Raw genomic sequence first — 16,848 nt, 5'->3', positions numbered from 1 at the left:
TGCAGTACCAAGTTAATACAAACATACTAGATTTTCTTCTATTCTCTTATGCATTTCCGGCAACAGCTTGATTTTAACCTCTGTAGAAACACAAATGAGAGCTGTGTAATGGATACATGAATGACGAAAGCTAAATTATAACTCCAAGTCAAAATTCTAATCACATTCAGCTACTGAATAGGAAATAAGGTAAAGTATGCAAAAAATTTTATAACTTTTTAATTCTAAGGCAAATAATATATAAAATTATATTATTGTTCATAATGTTTAAGATTGTCCATGGTATGAAATAAAATTTAGGGGATAAGAGGTTTAGAGACCTAGAATTGGGGAATCTCATGTATAGGTAGTGCCTTACAGTTTACAAAGTACCTTCCTAAATTACTGTTTTATTTTATTATCACAGCAACTTTTGAGGTTTCAGAACTGGCCTTATTATTTCCATTTCACAGGTGAGGGAACTGAACTACTGAGAAGTTAAGTGACTTAGCTGAGGTCACAGGGTAAATATCAGAGCCAGGTTTTCCTGAAAAGCTGTTCAATTATTTTCATATACCTCATTATCACCCAGAAACAATGCATAGGATAGTTCTATAGCTACATAAGAAGCATACATCCTGGGGGTGCCTGGGTAGCTCAGTCAGTTGAGCATCCAACTTCTGGTTTCAGCTCAGGTCATGATGTCATGGTTCATGCGATTGAGCCCCACATCAGGCTCCATGCTGACAGTGCAGAGCCTGCTTGGGATTCTCTCTCCCTCTCTCTCTGCTGCCCCTCTTTCAGTTGCACGTATGTTCTCTCTCTCTCTCTCTCTCTCAAAATAAATAAACTAAAAAAAATTAAAAAAAGAAAGAAGCATACATCCTTGTTCTAATTTGATTCCAAACATTTTTTATCTATTTGGTTTTATAGCCACCTGTTGTCCATTTTGATATAGGTAAAATATGCAAGGCTGAAACTGAGGAATGCACACATGGGCAAAAATGGTTATTTTGATAACTGATATGGATATTAAAATCATGATGGGTCTATGGATTGAAAGCATTTTAATGTATTTTTCTTGACTTTTGAGTAAAAGATTTCCATGTGAAGGTGCAAAATATGCCCTACCGAACTCATCTTGGAGGTAACCAAAGGGCTGTGGGACTAACAGCTTTTGATATTTAGTGCTTATTATTGTTATTATTATTATTTCTTTTTAATTATGCAGAGTGCTAATCAGTTTGATTATGCACAGTGCTAATCAGGTTAATTATGCAAAGTGCTAATCAGTTCTTCTTGAAGCACACGAGGAGAGCAGAGGTGCTGGCGGTGAATGGCGTTGGTTGATGGGGTAGTCACGGCAGTCATTCCTTATTAAGATAGGAGTAGACAAGATAGCAAGGGGATTTTTCCATAAAAATAAGGAGGAAAGGAGAGAGAACTATGAGCACACGAAAGACTGTGGTTTTGGCAGGACGGTGCTTACGCATCGAAAGCTGTTTTTCCCCCTGTTGCGTAGTTTGGTTGGATAGTCTCTGCTATATTTTGAAGGCACTCATTTGAAGCCAAAAAGACTGCAGAGGGAAAGAAACAGAGTATTGTATAGCTAGACAAGTTGTCAAAACAACTTATTGTAGTTGGCAAGCACCAATTCCTGGGAGGACAGTAGAGGAAGTAGAATCTAATAGACCTATACATGAAAGAGGACATCAATAAAGAGAATTGAACAATTAAAGGAGTGCCATTCTGATAAAATAAACAGGGCCATCTCACCACCACATTGTTAGTGGGATGGCCGTCTGTGTAGCATATTTCCTGAGATGAACTGAGGGCTTCTTGGTGCTGGCAGTGGTCTCTACTGAGGGTGGTGATGACGAATATGACAATAAGAGTTTTATGTAATAGCTCCTAGTTGGATCAGCCTTGTTGCTGCAGAAATCAAAGTGAATTTTAATATTAACTTGCAGGTCTGTGCTTATTAAGCTGGGTGACTTCCTGTGAAGATGAGTTTATAGCAATATGTTCATATGTTTTTATAGAACAATGACCATGGAGCTCCCCTAGGAAAGCCCTTTTTATTCACTCCTCCTGTTCTATTCTGTGGTTTGATAAGCTATCATGAAATGCTGCGATACCCACTTGTTTGAATGTATTCAAAGAGCAGAAAGCATTTCAGGATTACTAAGTGAATATTCATTTTTTTTTAAAGAAATATGTTCGGTCCATGTGACTTTTCCTTTACTCTGGAATTTGAGCAGGAGATTTAGAAGTCATTTATAAAAGGGAGGGTCTGCTTCCCCCTTTACAACCTGATAAACCAAGTATTTATTTACTTTTCCTTTTCAGGCCTCTGCCTAAGTACAGCTCATCTTCACAAATGCCTGTAGTGAGCTTGATTTCTGGAAATGTCCAAATAATGGTAAGACTCCTACAGAGGCAAAGTCATGGGTGATATCTTCAGAGTAGGACATATTAATGAGGGATTTGTCCAGACAGCACTGGTATTGGAATAAAGACAGGCCTTCAGTTTTCATTTTTATTTTAACCAGGACCAATTTCATTTTAAAATATGAAGAGAATGTCATAAATCTTTGGTTTCCAAGGAGAGTCTGGAAAGGAATAGATTGTTAGAGGACAGCGCCCACAAATTGAGAAAGCCTGTTGGGGGCCCTTTGAGAATTTGGCTGGAAAATTCTGTTATAAGCAGTCCTTCTGCTCAGCTTCATGGGAACATGGTTTTAGAAATGAAACATTGCTTCTGTGTTCCCCATCCCCCCAAAAACTAAGATTAAGATGAAATGTTCATATTACCATTTTATCAAAAGTCTTTTGAGTTATTTCTTGATAAGTTTAAAAAATTCCCAATGATTCTACCCAAAGGATACCTTGCCAGTTCCACTCATTGACAGTATACTAAACTTGATTTCTGATGAAGTCATTTTAAAGCAGAGACCTTGCTATGTAAGGCATTTTAAGAGGTTGCTGGAAGGTTTCAAGGAGAAAATGATATGAACCAAATGGCAAACAAAAATTAATTTAGCTAATATGTCCAAACTTCTGATTCATTACACACTTGCACCCACATCACACACACTCCCACACACAGACCCACTCATCCCTTTATGAAACTACTACTATTTTATAAAATGTGTACTATGTGCCAGTAAAAGTACCATTTACCATCCTGAATAATGGAGATGCAATTATTCAAAAAGAAACAAGTGCCCAGCATTATGGAGCTCACCCACACAGGACAAGATGGTATTTTTCTCATGATCTGCAGGCTTAAGAACACAGAGTTTGTACTTTATTCCTTCTAAAAACTTTTCTCCTTAGTAATCTATATAATTCAATTAGCTAGCACTAGTATCTTTATATTTGCTAAATAAGAAGTTGTACTAGATGGTTTCCAAGGTATCTTCATTTCAGATATGCTGTGCTAGAGTTATTTAGATAATCTGATTATACTATAAAATGAATTTATTCTCTATTAATGATGTGAAGAGCTTTAGGTTCATACACAGTCTCTCTTAGACTTTGATCTTTGAGAAAATAAGGTAATTTTTGACTAATTCTGTGGACACAGCTTCCTTGGATTTAGGTCAAAATTGAATATATAAAGGGTGGACTTTGGAATCCACCGTTACTGAGTTTGAATCCTGGCTCTTTCAGTTACTAGCTGAGCAAGTCATAACTGCTTTGAGCCTCTGTTTCCTCATAGTTCCTATTTCACAGGGTGGTTATGAGTATTAGTTGAAATAAACTATATAAATCACTGAAGTCAATGCCCAGCGGCACCCTGGAACATAGCTTTGCTCCATAGTCAGTCCCTTTTTCATTTCTGGCAACTGTAGCCTTTCTGGCTCTTGCTACCAAAAATATCTTGAACTAATTCAACTTCCTTTCCCCAAGCTGCTTTTTCTTGCATTAAGCCTGTACTTCAATTAACTTGGTATTTTTTCTCCCATTACATCTTTATAGTTTATTTCTCCTTGCTCTCCTTCTTATGTACGTTGACTACTTGCCTGCTTTTTCTGAGTCAATTTTTGGGTACTTGTGTTTACCATATGTAATATAGCCTTGATGCAACAACAAAAAATATGTGCAACTATAACTCAAGTCAATTATACAGAAATATGCTGTTTAAGTCAGAGCTGGACTATAGTTGTTTATGTTTTTGATTTCTGACCATACTGGAAACTTCTTGAGGGCAAGGATAGTGTCTTTAATTCTTGTATTCCCAATATTTATCATGTGCTCTACCAAGAGGAATCTCACAAGCTAACAAGGGGCAAGAGTTTTAAAACAGTAACACATATGATCTACGAGTAGAAAAAGTGTTGAGGAAGAGAAGATGTTGAGGCTTCGTGTAGTAGATACTGGGAAGGCTTCCAAGAACAAATAATGTCTAAGTTTGCCCTTTAAAAAAAGTTCTTATTTTCTTTTCCTGGAGGAAAGAGGGAAGAAAAATAAATTTTATGCAGGAATAAGAGCTTATGTGTACAAACAGTTGATTGGTGGCAGGAAAGCAGGGGATCAGGTGACAGAAAGGAAGTCTAGAAAGTTAAATTGAGAATGTATTATAAAGGACCTACAAGCTGTTTAATGTTTTGTGTGAATAATCTTCACTTTCCAACATGAATGTATTTTTGTGTTCAAGACAACACTATGTCACAAGAATATGGACAGGAGCTTTTTTATGTGTGAAAAAAGAAATGGTGAGATTTAGCAATCAATGAATGCAAGGAAAAAACAATGAGGGATCATGTCAGAAAGAACGTCTGAATCCAAGTCCAAGCTGGATTCCATACTTGCTTTATGACCTTAAATAATTCACTTCGTCTTCCTGAACCATGTATCCTTTAACATCACTTTCTACCTCTCGTTTAAACGTATATGAGTTTAAGTCACTTCTATTGATTATAATTAAAGAGGGCTCCTACTTTGGATGGTTTGGATCTCATGATTTGAAGACAATGGTCTTGTTTAATGAGAAAAATGAATTTTGTACTAGTAGCACATGTAATGATAAGCCAGAGGTAAGATATTTGGGGAGGAAAGGAAAATGAATAAGAACAATATTGTTCTGGCCAGAAGAAGGTGAAAAGGTCTTCTAAAAATAAAAATAAAATGATGGCTATCAGAAGACTGTAAGAAGGCAGAGATACTGAAAAATCGGTTTAATGGATTTTTGCATTTGGGGCGTAGACATAGACCCATAGACCTGATGAAAAAAAGATGCCAGGGAGTAACCTAACTTCCCTACCCTGTGTGTTGAAAGTTAACTATCTATGACTGATAACTAACCAAAATATGACATGGGAGATGCGATGTGTAGAGGATTTAATAAGAGGATAGCAGCAAGTGGTTTACAAAATTTGAGGCCTGCATATTTTCATATGAGTGCTCATATCCCTTGACTTTCTTCTATCACAGAAGAAAATTCTTCTCAGTTCCCCTCCTTCCCTTCCTTCTAAGAATTCTGTTCATGCTGGTGAAGTGTCAGGACTTTGGTAATGTAGAACCAGGGGAATGGAAAACAACTGGAAAAGTGACCTTGGCTGGGGGAGGGGCAGATGACTTACCGAGTGGCAAGAGTTTACTAGAATAAGAGGAAAAGAACAGAATGGGAAGAACAATGGGAAGAAGAAAGGAGTGGGGGATACTTGTGAGGAAAAGACAGGATGAGGAGAGGTCGGTGCTGGAGGTGAAAATGAGAGAGATTCTAGGGCACTGTTTCTGTCCATATTCAATATGGCTAAGACAAAGAGGAGGGATTCTTCTCTCCCTCTTTTTGGTGTGTTTTGTTTTGTTTTGTTTTCTTTTGAGAAACTAAACAAAATGGGCTGTTTTTTTTTCTTTTGTTTGTTTTGTTTTTTAGTGTGTTTTCTCCTTGGCAGCTTTTTTTTTTTTTAATCAAGATTAGGTAAAACATCGCCACAATTTTGTTCTCACATTTCCACCTCCATCACCAACACAACACAGTGAAGAAGTGAGGCTCAGAATTATCCCAGTGTTCAGGAATCTGTGGGCTTCTGTGATTTATGCTCTGTTTATCAGTTGTTCTTGATGTTAAGTTTAACACCAGAAAAATACAGGAGAGGAAGGATGATGGCCGACTAGTATGTGATCTGTATCAGATGGCAGTTCCCTCAAGATGGCCTGATTTCTAGTACATTTCACCTACATGCTGCTCTTAATTCATGTTTTTTTACTTGTGAGGGGTCAGCTCTGCAAAGCAATTTCATATTAACCACAGCAAATTCATGCTTAGGTTCAGAGGAAAAAACTTTTTATTTCAGGCACTATTATGTTTTGGAATAATCTTTGGAGGATGAGAGGTAATTAATCAAGATTCCTATAAGAAATGATAGCAAATAAACATTATCTGATAAAACGCTGTTAGTTGTCGTTGTTATTTAGGAATTAGTTATAGTTCAACCAGCGTAACTGTTGTGTCATGAAATCATTCTCTGTAAGATTGACTACTGACATATGTGGACATACTTCAGTTGATGTGTCTGGGAACTTGGTGCCACCCCAGGGCTGGGATTTCCATGTCTCTGTGAAGACTTCCTGACATAAATAACATCTTTTATAAGGTGAACTGTATACATTATCTAATGTCCATTTGGGAAACTTTCTTGTGTTTTTACTTTTGGCATTTAAAAAAAAAAAGAACATAGTTTAATAAACCCACATTTATTTTATTGTATTTTAAAAAGGAATTCCCACTGGATTATGTAACGTTAAACATATGGCTACACAAAGATTAGAAAAGCTGTGGCCATCAGGAATAAATATTGGTAATAACACTGATAGAATTTCACACATGCAGTTTAATGTGTGAAAAGTAAGAAAGACTTCCATAGAACTCAGATAAGGAAATAGGCTTGTTTTTTAACAAAAGTATAAATGAAGTCGTTTGTTATTAAAATGGTAGCCTTTGAAATTGGCTTCCTGCTTTCGCACAAGAGGAAACACTTTAAGTTAGGTGATTTTTTTTCCCTCTGATGAGAATGAAAAATAATCAAAACAATCTATACATATTTTATTATGAAAAAAACCTTGGAAGAATTCTATTGGTATAAGCTAATGCGAGATGACAATTTGTTTATTAAAAAGTGTTTTTCATGTCCTCTTCTATTGGCCATGCGCAACTGGTATAAACAAAGATCCTGTGTATGGTAAAGGATTTGCATTCCTTTGCATGTTTAGGCATTCTTTAGCAGGACTTATTTTTCTGTTTATCGACAGTACTCCTCAGGTCTTTGTACAATTATGTGTACATCAGCAGTGGCAACGTTTGAGTGGGCAGTAAGGGTTCCTTAGTTAAAGTAGCCAAAAGAATAGAAATATTCATTGTATTGGTTTTGGTGCTTTGGGCCAAATACATTTGCTCCACAAGAGTCCCACTGCACAGGACAAACTGCTATGTTCAGAAGACATGCAGGCAGCTGAAGAGTCAAGAAAAGCTGCACTGGTTTTGTTTGGGGAGGGCCTGGCTTTTCATCTGCCTGGGAAAGGAACAGGCCTTATTGCCAGTTGCCAAGCGTTCTAATGCTGAGAAGTGTGTCAGCTGTGGTTACTCTGGGGATTTGGTTGACAATAAGCACTTTTCCTTGAGAAAATCAGCATAGATGCCACACATTGGAATTGTACAAATTGCTTTTATTTTCTATTTTAACAATTAAAGAATTAAATTTGCTTTTCCTTCTTTTCCCAGCTGTTGCAGCTTCCTTGTTTTTTAGCTCAGATGATGGGCGAAACACACACTCTCTTAAGAGGAAAGCCCACTTTTTTCCTCCTGCGTGGACTTCTTGAGGTCACGTTACTGGCTAACCCTAACTGAATAATGATATTTAGAAGGAGACGTTCAAGGAGAGATGTTTGTGAGTGATGGCCGTGGTGGATAGGAGTGATTAAGTCAGTATTTCAAGGGTATCAGTGTAAATCACATATGTTAGGAAACTTCAATATGCCATTTCTAGGATGTTTTTAGCTGAAAAACTTGGAGCCCTAACCTGTTCCATAGAGAAGTCTTTTTATTCCCCATAGTTTATAGCTGGGAACAAAGTACATATGTAGGAGCTGGATTGGTTGGATTAGTGCACTGTAAGTCAGGCATTAAACAAACCTGACCTTTTCTGTCAATTCATTCCCTGTAACCTTTTACCTTTGTAAGGAGAAGTTCACCTCTGTATTCTCACTGAGTTTGTCATTATGGTAGGGAGCCAAAATTCCCTTCCATGTTACTTAGGGAAAGATGCTAGTAGCTTTTATTCTAGATGTCCAGATCAAACCAGTGTCTCTACCATCTCTTCTTTTACAGAAAGAAGCTAAGCATCTGACCTGCTGCAAATTGTGTTTTAACCACTCCCCTTTGCCCCATTCCTTTCTTAAGAGCCCAGGGCCCACAGACTATTCATCTTCTTCCTCTGCACTGATCTTTGCTCTCATTACTGAAGGAGGCTTTGCCCTTTTATAATTTCTTTTATGTTGGCTTTACTTGGGAAAGAAATTTAAGAAGCATTTATTGACTATTTCTGTATGTCAGACACTAGGCACTTTACATGCCATTATTTGTCGGGTTCTCTAGAGAAACAGAACCAATAGGAGATACATATGTATATATACATTATACATATACACAAATCAATAGGAGATAGATATGTACAGAGTTGTATTTATGCATATATGAAATTATTTCAAGGCATTAGTTCACATTATAATGAAGACTGATAAATCCCAAGATCTGCAGTTGGCAAGCTGGAGACCCAGGAAATCGATGGGGTGGTTTTTGTCCAAAGGCCAGTAGGCTCAATACTCAGGAAGGATCAGTGTTTTGGTTAGAATCCAAAGAAAGAAAAACACTGATGTCCCAGCTCAAAGGCAGTAAGTTAAGGGGATTTCTCTGTTACTCCAAGGAGGATCTGCCTTTTTGTTCTATGCAGTCCTTCAGCTGATTGTATGTGGCCCACCCACATTAGGGAGGGCAATCTGCTTTACTCAGTCTACCAATTCAAATGTTAATCTCATCCAGGAACACTCTCATAGATACACATAGAATAATATCAGACTAAATATCTGGGCACTCTGTGGCCCAGTGAGGCTGATACGTAAAAGTAACCATCACACATGGTTTACCTAATTTAATCCTGGCCAAAATAAAGCCCAAAACTCAATGAGGTAAATACTATTGGTTATTATCACCAAATTTAATGATTAAATGTATGATTTCTATAGTGAGATTGCCCTTAGTCAAATTCCGTCTCCCCCGCTTGCTGTCTAACAATAAGCAAGTTACTTAACCTCAGTTTCCTCATGTCTAAATTGGGGATGATAGTATTATATACCTTGTTGAGTTATTGTAAGAATCAAATGAAATAATACATATAAAACACTTAGCTTTGAAGACTGGGACATAGTGTAGTACTCAGTGAAGGCTAGCTACTTTTTATTTGCACAAAGAAATAAAAGTTCAGGGAGATTGAGACCCTTGCTCAAGTCACATAGCTAGTAAGTGGTGAAATGAGGCATTTAGTCATTCTTCTCTGCTAACCTCTATTTTGCAGGGAAGCAGTATAATGTCATAGTTAAGTCTCTGGTGTTAGACTCTGTGAGTTCAAATTTTGACTCTTTGACTTACCGAGAAACTTTAGGCAAGTTGCTTAACTTCTCTATGTCTTAGTTTCCTCATCTCTAAGATAGGAATAAAATAGTATCCTTCCCAGACTAACAAAGAATCAAAAGATTTCTAGGGATATTGCTTTCATCTATAAACTTTAAGTGATAGAATTTCAGCCACAGGAAGACTGTAGAGGAGAGATTTCTTCAGTTGCCTTCAAATTATCCCAGCTGTTCCTAAGATGGGTAAGATTTATGAAATCTAGAAAAGTATTAAAAGCACATTAACATATTATAGATAGCATTGCTTTGAAACAAATTTCTTAGAAAACTTGTTTTTTTGAAAGAGAGAGAGAATAAAAATAATGTTTTTCGTTCAGAATAATTGCATGTATCCTCCAAATGAAGTTGAAACCAATGGATGGGAGGGGAAAAGAAGTCAAGGAGGAGTCCATTGTGGGCTGAAAATCCTAGGACCTCATTTTGTAACTCTCTTGCGTGTTTAATAGAAACCATGAAAGATCCACTATCTGGGACCAGATATTTCTCTCTCCACTGTATAAGACAAGAAGGCTCAGAATTTCAGAATGTTGTATCTGATTTGTCATCTGTCAACCAAAAGCCGCTGAAAAGGCAAGAGCCCTGGAGAACTGTTTTCCTACATATGTATTTGTTTTTAGACAAATGTGTTTGTTTGAAGGTCTAAACACCATGGAAATGGGCACCATGGAAATGCATAGTTGGGGGGGTAGAAGCCCTAGAAGTATTGACTCAATCCTTGATCCTTCTGTGTGATGGATTAATTGCCACATGCTTCAGTTTGCTGTGTGTGGGGTCCTTCAGCACAATTTATAATAAACAGCAATCCTGTATGAAGGACATAAGAAACTTACTGACTTTTTTTCAAGAGATTAATGAGAGGTTGGTTGTCATCTGGATGTTGCTTAGGCAAAGAGCACTCCAGAGAAAATCATTGTGTGTCTTATTTCCCCCTCACTCCAAAATATTTATTTACACTTGAAATCAGGTTAAAATTAATATTAAGGGTAGCCTTGAAGGGGAAACATAAAACCCATGTGCAGGTTGAGGGGAATGTGGAAACAATGGGGAAAAATGGGAGGCACCTTCTTGCCTGAGAGTGGGGGGAGAAACCGGAAGTGAATTGCGTTTCATCGTCACCACTTTTGTATTCTCATTGATTTGTTTTTAACTTTAACTCCTGAAGCTGGTGGTGGAAACCTTCCTTACCAAGTTTCTCTCTGAGTTACCTACCACCCACCTGCCTCCTACAACTTGGAATCTTCTGCAAGTAGGCAATAGTTGTAGATATTGTTATGTGAAAACGAATGGAATCAGATGAAAATTTTGTGGGTAAACATCAGATGAAAATGTCTTCTCTGGTATGAGAAGTTACTTTATCATACCCTTTTTATTTTCATGGAACTATTAGGATTATTTACTTATTTGTGGCAATTGACATGAACAACATTACTCAAAGAAAAAAAATACTTAAGAAATAGGAGACCGGGAAAGAAAATGTAATTGTGTCTAGAAACCTTTTTGCCTTAGCTAAATAAATAAGAAATGATAAGATGTACAATACAATAAGAGATGAGAAAGACTGAGGTTCAAGCAGACTGCTTTATTTAATTCCATTTAATTTTATTGGGTTGAATTTGATAGAGACAATGTCAATGGACATGTACAGGGAGATTAGTAGAAGCATGCCTGAGGCTGTTGTATCATTGACATAAATGTGTGTAAACAGAAAGGGAATGTTGAGTAATTCTGTATACAAGAGTAATTTTTAGATATCAAATTTCAGTATTACAAATACACAGGGCAGCAGGTTGAAGCAGATCTGTTACCTGTATTTAGTTCTTGATTTCAATATACTGAAAATCAAATGTAATTTTTAAAATTTTCTTCATTTGCCAAAAAGTACTTAGAATGTTTTGCCAGCATTGCTGAATTCCCAGCTAAAACATATATTTCAGCTTCATTTTTGGAGGAGGAACCTTAAGTAGGCTGCTAGAAATGGTTAAACGTCAAACTTAGGTTGCCTTGGACCCCTTGGTTTTCTTACAGAGCTCAGCTTCCATAGCATATGTGAAGAGTCAGTTTACAAGTAGAAATATGTGCAAAGCCTTAATTTTTAAAATTTATTTTTCATGTTTTATTTTATATTTGAAAGAGACAGAGTGCAAGCAGGGGACAGACAGAGAGATGGAGACAGAACCTGAAGCAGGCCCCAGGCTCCAAGCTGTCAGCACAGAGCCCGATGCAAGGCTTGAACTCATGAGCAGTGAGATCATGACCTGAGCCAAAGTCAGGCACTTAACTGCCTGAGCCACCCATGCATCCCTCCTTTTTTTTCTCATGTTTTATTTTATATTTGAGAGAGACAGAGAACGAGCAAAAGCTTAATTTCATGTAAAAGTAAAGCCAAAAGAACTGAGATTGTTTTAGAGAAACCAGACATCTCAAGTGGATTATCAGAGTGAAATTAATTCATTTATGCATACTCCTCAACAAGCTATACTTTGGTCAGTTATGCTTTGAGAGAATTTGTGTAGTAGAAGGAACTAGCACATGTTATAGTCCCAGAGGGTGAACACGCGTGAGACTGCCAACCTTCGTAGCAATAACTTTTCTAATTAGTCCATATGTGATAGGGAGTTGGGAAGACCTTATTTGTCTTATATTATTTTGTGTACTTATTTCTTTTCATTGAAATGGTGTTATCCTTAAATTTATCTATTAAGAGCTGCATCTGGATTCCAATTTGGGACAGCCCAAATGAAGCTGAAGACTTGTATAGATGAAGCTGAGAATTGACAGTATAGGTAGGTAAAATAGATGACTCATACCTTCCAGAACTCACCCTCATGCCTAAATGGTCTTCCATGCGTTAATCAATTTGTCTAGGTAATTGTCAGATAGCCACTCCATTTTATGGAGATATGTTTTAATTAATCAGTACACCTACATTTTGCTAAAGTTTCCTTATGGGCTGAATTATCATACCATTAGCAAGTTAGGATAGTAAAATGGTAAACACAAACAAACAAGAATCACTGGTTTACAGAAAGTTCTTGCCTTGTAATTACATTATATACAAAGATATCCTCCTCTCAGACACATAAACAATAATTTAAGCTCTGCAGCAACAAGCACCTTGTCTTTATTTCTAGAACCTCTTACAATACCTGGCATATAGTGTGTGTTCAACAAATGTTTATTAAATAGATGAAATCTATTATAAAAAGACTCATTGTTACCCTAGATTTACCTACACATTAGGTCAAGTCAAATCTCTTCCTTTGTCCCCCATTTCCAAGAGCAAGCATTTGTGTAGGCTGTTCCCAACATACAAACAGGTTGTGTTACAAAATCTAGACAATTGAGTCACTTGGAACCAAGGATTCTTCTGTCATTCAAACATTGATCACAAGTATTGATTCACCGTACATTCTGGCCTGGGCACAGTCCTAGTTCACAGTGGTGAGCAAGAAACAAAGTCCTTGTGTACTCTAGCTCTTAGAACAGTGCCCAGCACATATTGAATGCTCAGTAATTGCTAACTGCTCTTTTTAAAGATTGACTCTACTATTTTCAGGGATGTTTATTCAGAGCCCTTAGCCTCTATGCTGAGTTATCAGCATATGCTATTTTAGGTATATTCTTACTTTATTTCATTAATCTTCCCTTTCAAAAAGAAAAAGATATCTCTCTTTATTATTATTATTATTATTATTATTATTATTATTGCTGTTTGGTCTTGGCAAGCTATGAGCCCTTCCATGTTATTCTCACCTGAAAATAATGAAGATGTGATCATCTAATTCACATGGAGAACACAGCAGAACTTAGTAAATTAATGTTTGCATAGTGCTTAGAAATGTGAGGTTAAATTTGCTAAGAGAAATATACAGAACTATTATTGCCGCTAAAATTATGATAGACATTTTTTCCTCTACCAAAAAACACCTCAGTTAATTGGTGTTCATATTTTAAAAGTTGAATGTACCTTAAAGGAAATGTTCAATGTATACCTAAGGAAAATAAATAAAGATCATGCTATTTCATGATTATGTGATATAAAACATGTCTAAGAAATCACTAGTTTGGGGTCAGTATATGATATTTAGGACTTTATGATTCTCTGGTCTGGACAGATGGATGATTGCTTCTTCTAATATAAATGACAGGTGGCAGCTCTGGTGAAATGGTTTCCAAAGTCTTCTGCTTTTCGCCTCTCTTCTTTAGCTGTTGTGGTCTTGGACTATAGTAATGCACTCCAATTCCAAGAGTGAGGAGGGCTTTTGTTTGATTTGTTGTTGTTTTGTGGGGTTTATTTGGTGTGTGTGTGTGTGTGCATGTGTGGGTCTTGTCAGCCCTTTGGTTAACTCCATCCATTCAGTGGTCTAACCAAAATGGCAGACCATAAATGTCCCACAGCAACAGGCTATGATTTTAAACCAGGTCTGAAGACACTCTTCCCAGAATAGTGATTCTTCCATGTTTACTTCAAACATTGTCTAGACTGTGAAGGGTCATTGTATGTGATGCTCTCTCTTCAGCAGATGGAATGAGTTTAAATTGGAAAATTCAAAGCTGAGTATCTTAGCTGTAAGTTTTATTTATTTGACAAATATATAGTGACTACCCACCATGTGCATTAGGCACAGTTCTTGGCACTAGTGATACCACAGGGGATAAGACAAGTCTGGCTCACCAAGCTTATATTTTAGTAGAGAAGACAGATAAGAAGCAAGTAAATAGATAATTTTAGGAAAGAATAAATACAATGAAGAAAATCAAGCAGGGTATGGTAGCAAGGGTGGGGCGTGGCAAGCTCTTTTAGAATATTAAGTTCAGTGTAGATTTCCTGAAAAGGCAATTTTAGAAGAGACCAGATGAAAGAAAGAGAGTGAACATGCCAATCTCTGGAGAAAGAACATTCTAGGCATAGGTAAAATAAAGTTTGCAAGCCCTGAGGTGGGACTTGGCCTGGCGTGTCCCAGGAAAGAAGGAATACTTTATGACCTTTGACAACCTCTAAAATCCTGAAGAGCCAGGTAGAAACTGACCCATATGATGTACACTTAATTTTCCTTATACAACCTTATATGGCGGAAGACATTGAGGCATTCTTACAATGTGAGTTCAAGTCTTAGTTTTTAAGGTGTCTTCATGCTATTTTTGATTTTAGTAAAACCATAGAAGGATTGAATGCCTTGTCTGGTGGCACAGGACCAAATCTCTCCTAGTAACACCTGAAGTTTACTCCTCCAAGAGTGCTTTGAGAAGTAATGCCACAAGACAGTTAATGCACATCCATGAAAGATGCAGGGTGACTGTAGGGCAAGAGAGATGAATGAATGCACACCTGTAGGTGCTCTTTTGTTTTTTAGCCTTTCTCCACTTAGAAAACATCTACCCTCATGATCACCTATAAGCACCTTTTGCCCACTGGTTGAACCGATCTTGTTAGATGCAGGAGTATGAGGAGCGTCTGTTGTAATGTTGTAATCCATAATATTTTTCTGCCTCGGGAAACCTCTGCTTGTTCTGAAGATACTGACATATCTTATATTATGACACCCTTTCTTAAAAAGTTTATGAAGGGGGCGCCTGGGTGGCGCAGTCGGTTAAGCGTCCGACTTCAGCCAGGTCACGATCTCGCGGTCCGTGAGTTCGAGCCCCGCGTCAGGTTCTGGGCTGATGGCTCGGAGCCTGGAGCCTGTTTCCGATTCTGTGTCTCCCTCTCTCTCTGCCCCTCCCCCGTTCATGCTCTGTCTCTCTCTGTCCCAAAAATAAATAAAAACATTGGAAAAAAAAATTTAAAAAAAGTTTATGAAGATAAAAGAAAATTAAATTTTGACATACTTGGAGTTGCTATCTCCTCAGTGGAAGCCTATGGCAAATCATTTTGTAAAACACATAATCAGATCCTCACTTTGACATAATTTCAGAATTTTGTATATATGGTATTCACAGTGGAAAGAAATTTTTCTCCAATACCTTCTATAGTATTGGAACATGAAAGGCGAGTTAGTCCCTTATCCTGTCTTGTCTATTAAAGATTATTCACAGCCTCAGACTTGAATCTAGATATGTAGAACCAACCGCAAGCAGATGATGCCTGTTAGTGACATTGTAGTTGTGAAGTTCAGTTTGAACCTTTGCTTTATCTAATTCCACTGTCATTTACTCTGTGCCTTCACAAAAATAATTGGAAAAAAAATAGTTCTTCACTGACTATTGCAGTCTTTTATGAAAGACTACCTTCCCAAGGTATAATACAGACTACAGTGTGGAATATTGGAGGCTGTTGTAGGACTGTTTGGAAATAGCTTGATACCTGAAGGATAGTTCTAGACTCCGAGGGAAAAAAAAAGAATACCATAAGAATTCATTCCTCCTCTAACTCAGTGCTTTGAGTAGTAAAAGCATATGGATTCTGAAACAAAAATATGATTTCCTTACTCAAAGTTAAATACCACCTCCCCCAAATGAAAGAAGAGAGGGTCGGGGGAGGGTGAAAGGAGGAAGGAATGGGGAAGAAAAGAAAGAAAGAAGGGGAAAAAAGGGGAAGAAAAGGAGAGAGGGAAGAAAAGAGAGGGAGGTAAAAAGGGACAAAGAGGAAGAATGATTCTTTTGACATGTAAAATGTTTCTGTTAAATTCTTCATTTTCTGTTTTTTCTTTAAAAATATTGTTTTGTCTCATTATTAAACCTTGAAAATTTAAGGCTGACTGGTATACTGTAAGAAGCACTAAGTAAATGCAATTTCTATTTTTAATAATGATAGCTCAAATTTCATGTGAGCTCACACCAGCTCTCCAATGTAATTAAGTTTATGGCTTTCTTAGGCACTTTCAAATATCCACAATGTGTAGTTAACGATATTTTTTTTTTTTGGATAAGTATTAGGACACCACAATGGTGATGCTGTAGCAGCTGGTATCTATACTAAAGTAGATGCAACCAAATAATGGAAATCACAACATATTTTGTCTAAAAAGGCTCATGACAGAGAAGCCCTGTTTGAGCAGAATTTCCGAAGTGATAAAGGGCTGACGTATTTGAATGAAGAAAAGGGGTGTGAAGCAAAGACTGTACTTTGAGACTGCAGATCGCCTCTGAACAGCACAGGTATTCCCATAGGGCTCAAATGTAAGTTTTTGGTAGGGAGTGTGTATTAGAGATTAGACTACTAGCTCCTAAAACAAA

At 37.2% G+C, this 16,848-nt stretch overlaps 1 protein-coding gene across 40 annotated transcripts in view; it reads left to right on the top strand.

Moving 5' to 3' along the window:
• Positions 1-16,848, top strand: part of ZBTB20 (zinc finger and BTB domain containing 20) — a 789,483-nt gene that overhangs the window by 230,435 nt on the left and 542,200 nt on the right. For 18 of the 40 annotated variants that reach the window (XM_045036343.1, XM_045036340.1, XM_045036350.1 and 15 more), the window contains one exon: positions 2,329-2,401. The exons of the other annotated variants lie outside the window; for them this stretch is intronic. The gene's annotated coding sequence lies outside the window, so the exon portion shown is untranslated. The remainder of the gene's footprint in view (positions 1-2,328; positions 2,402-16,848) is intronic. 40 annotated transcript variants of the gene reach the window in all.

Source organism: Felis catus, chromosome C2 (genome assembly GCF_018350175.1).
Source record: "Felis catus isolate Fca126 chromosome C2, F.catus_Fca126_mat1.0, whole genome shotgun sequence".
Taxonomy (NCBI): domain Eukaryota; kingdom Metazoa; phylum Chordata; class Mammalia; order Carnivora; family Felidae; genus Felis; species Felis catus.
The sequence above is the reverse complement of the archived record's forward strand: the minus strand, read 5'-3'. Positions and strand labels throughout refer to the sequence as shown.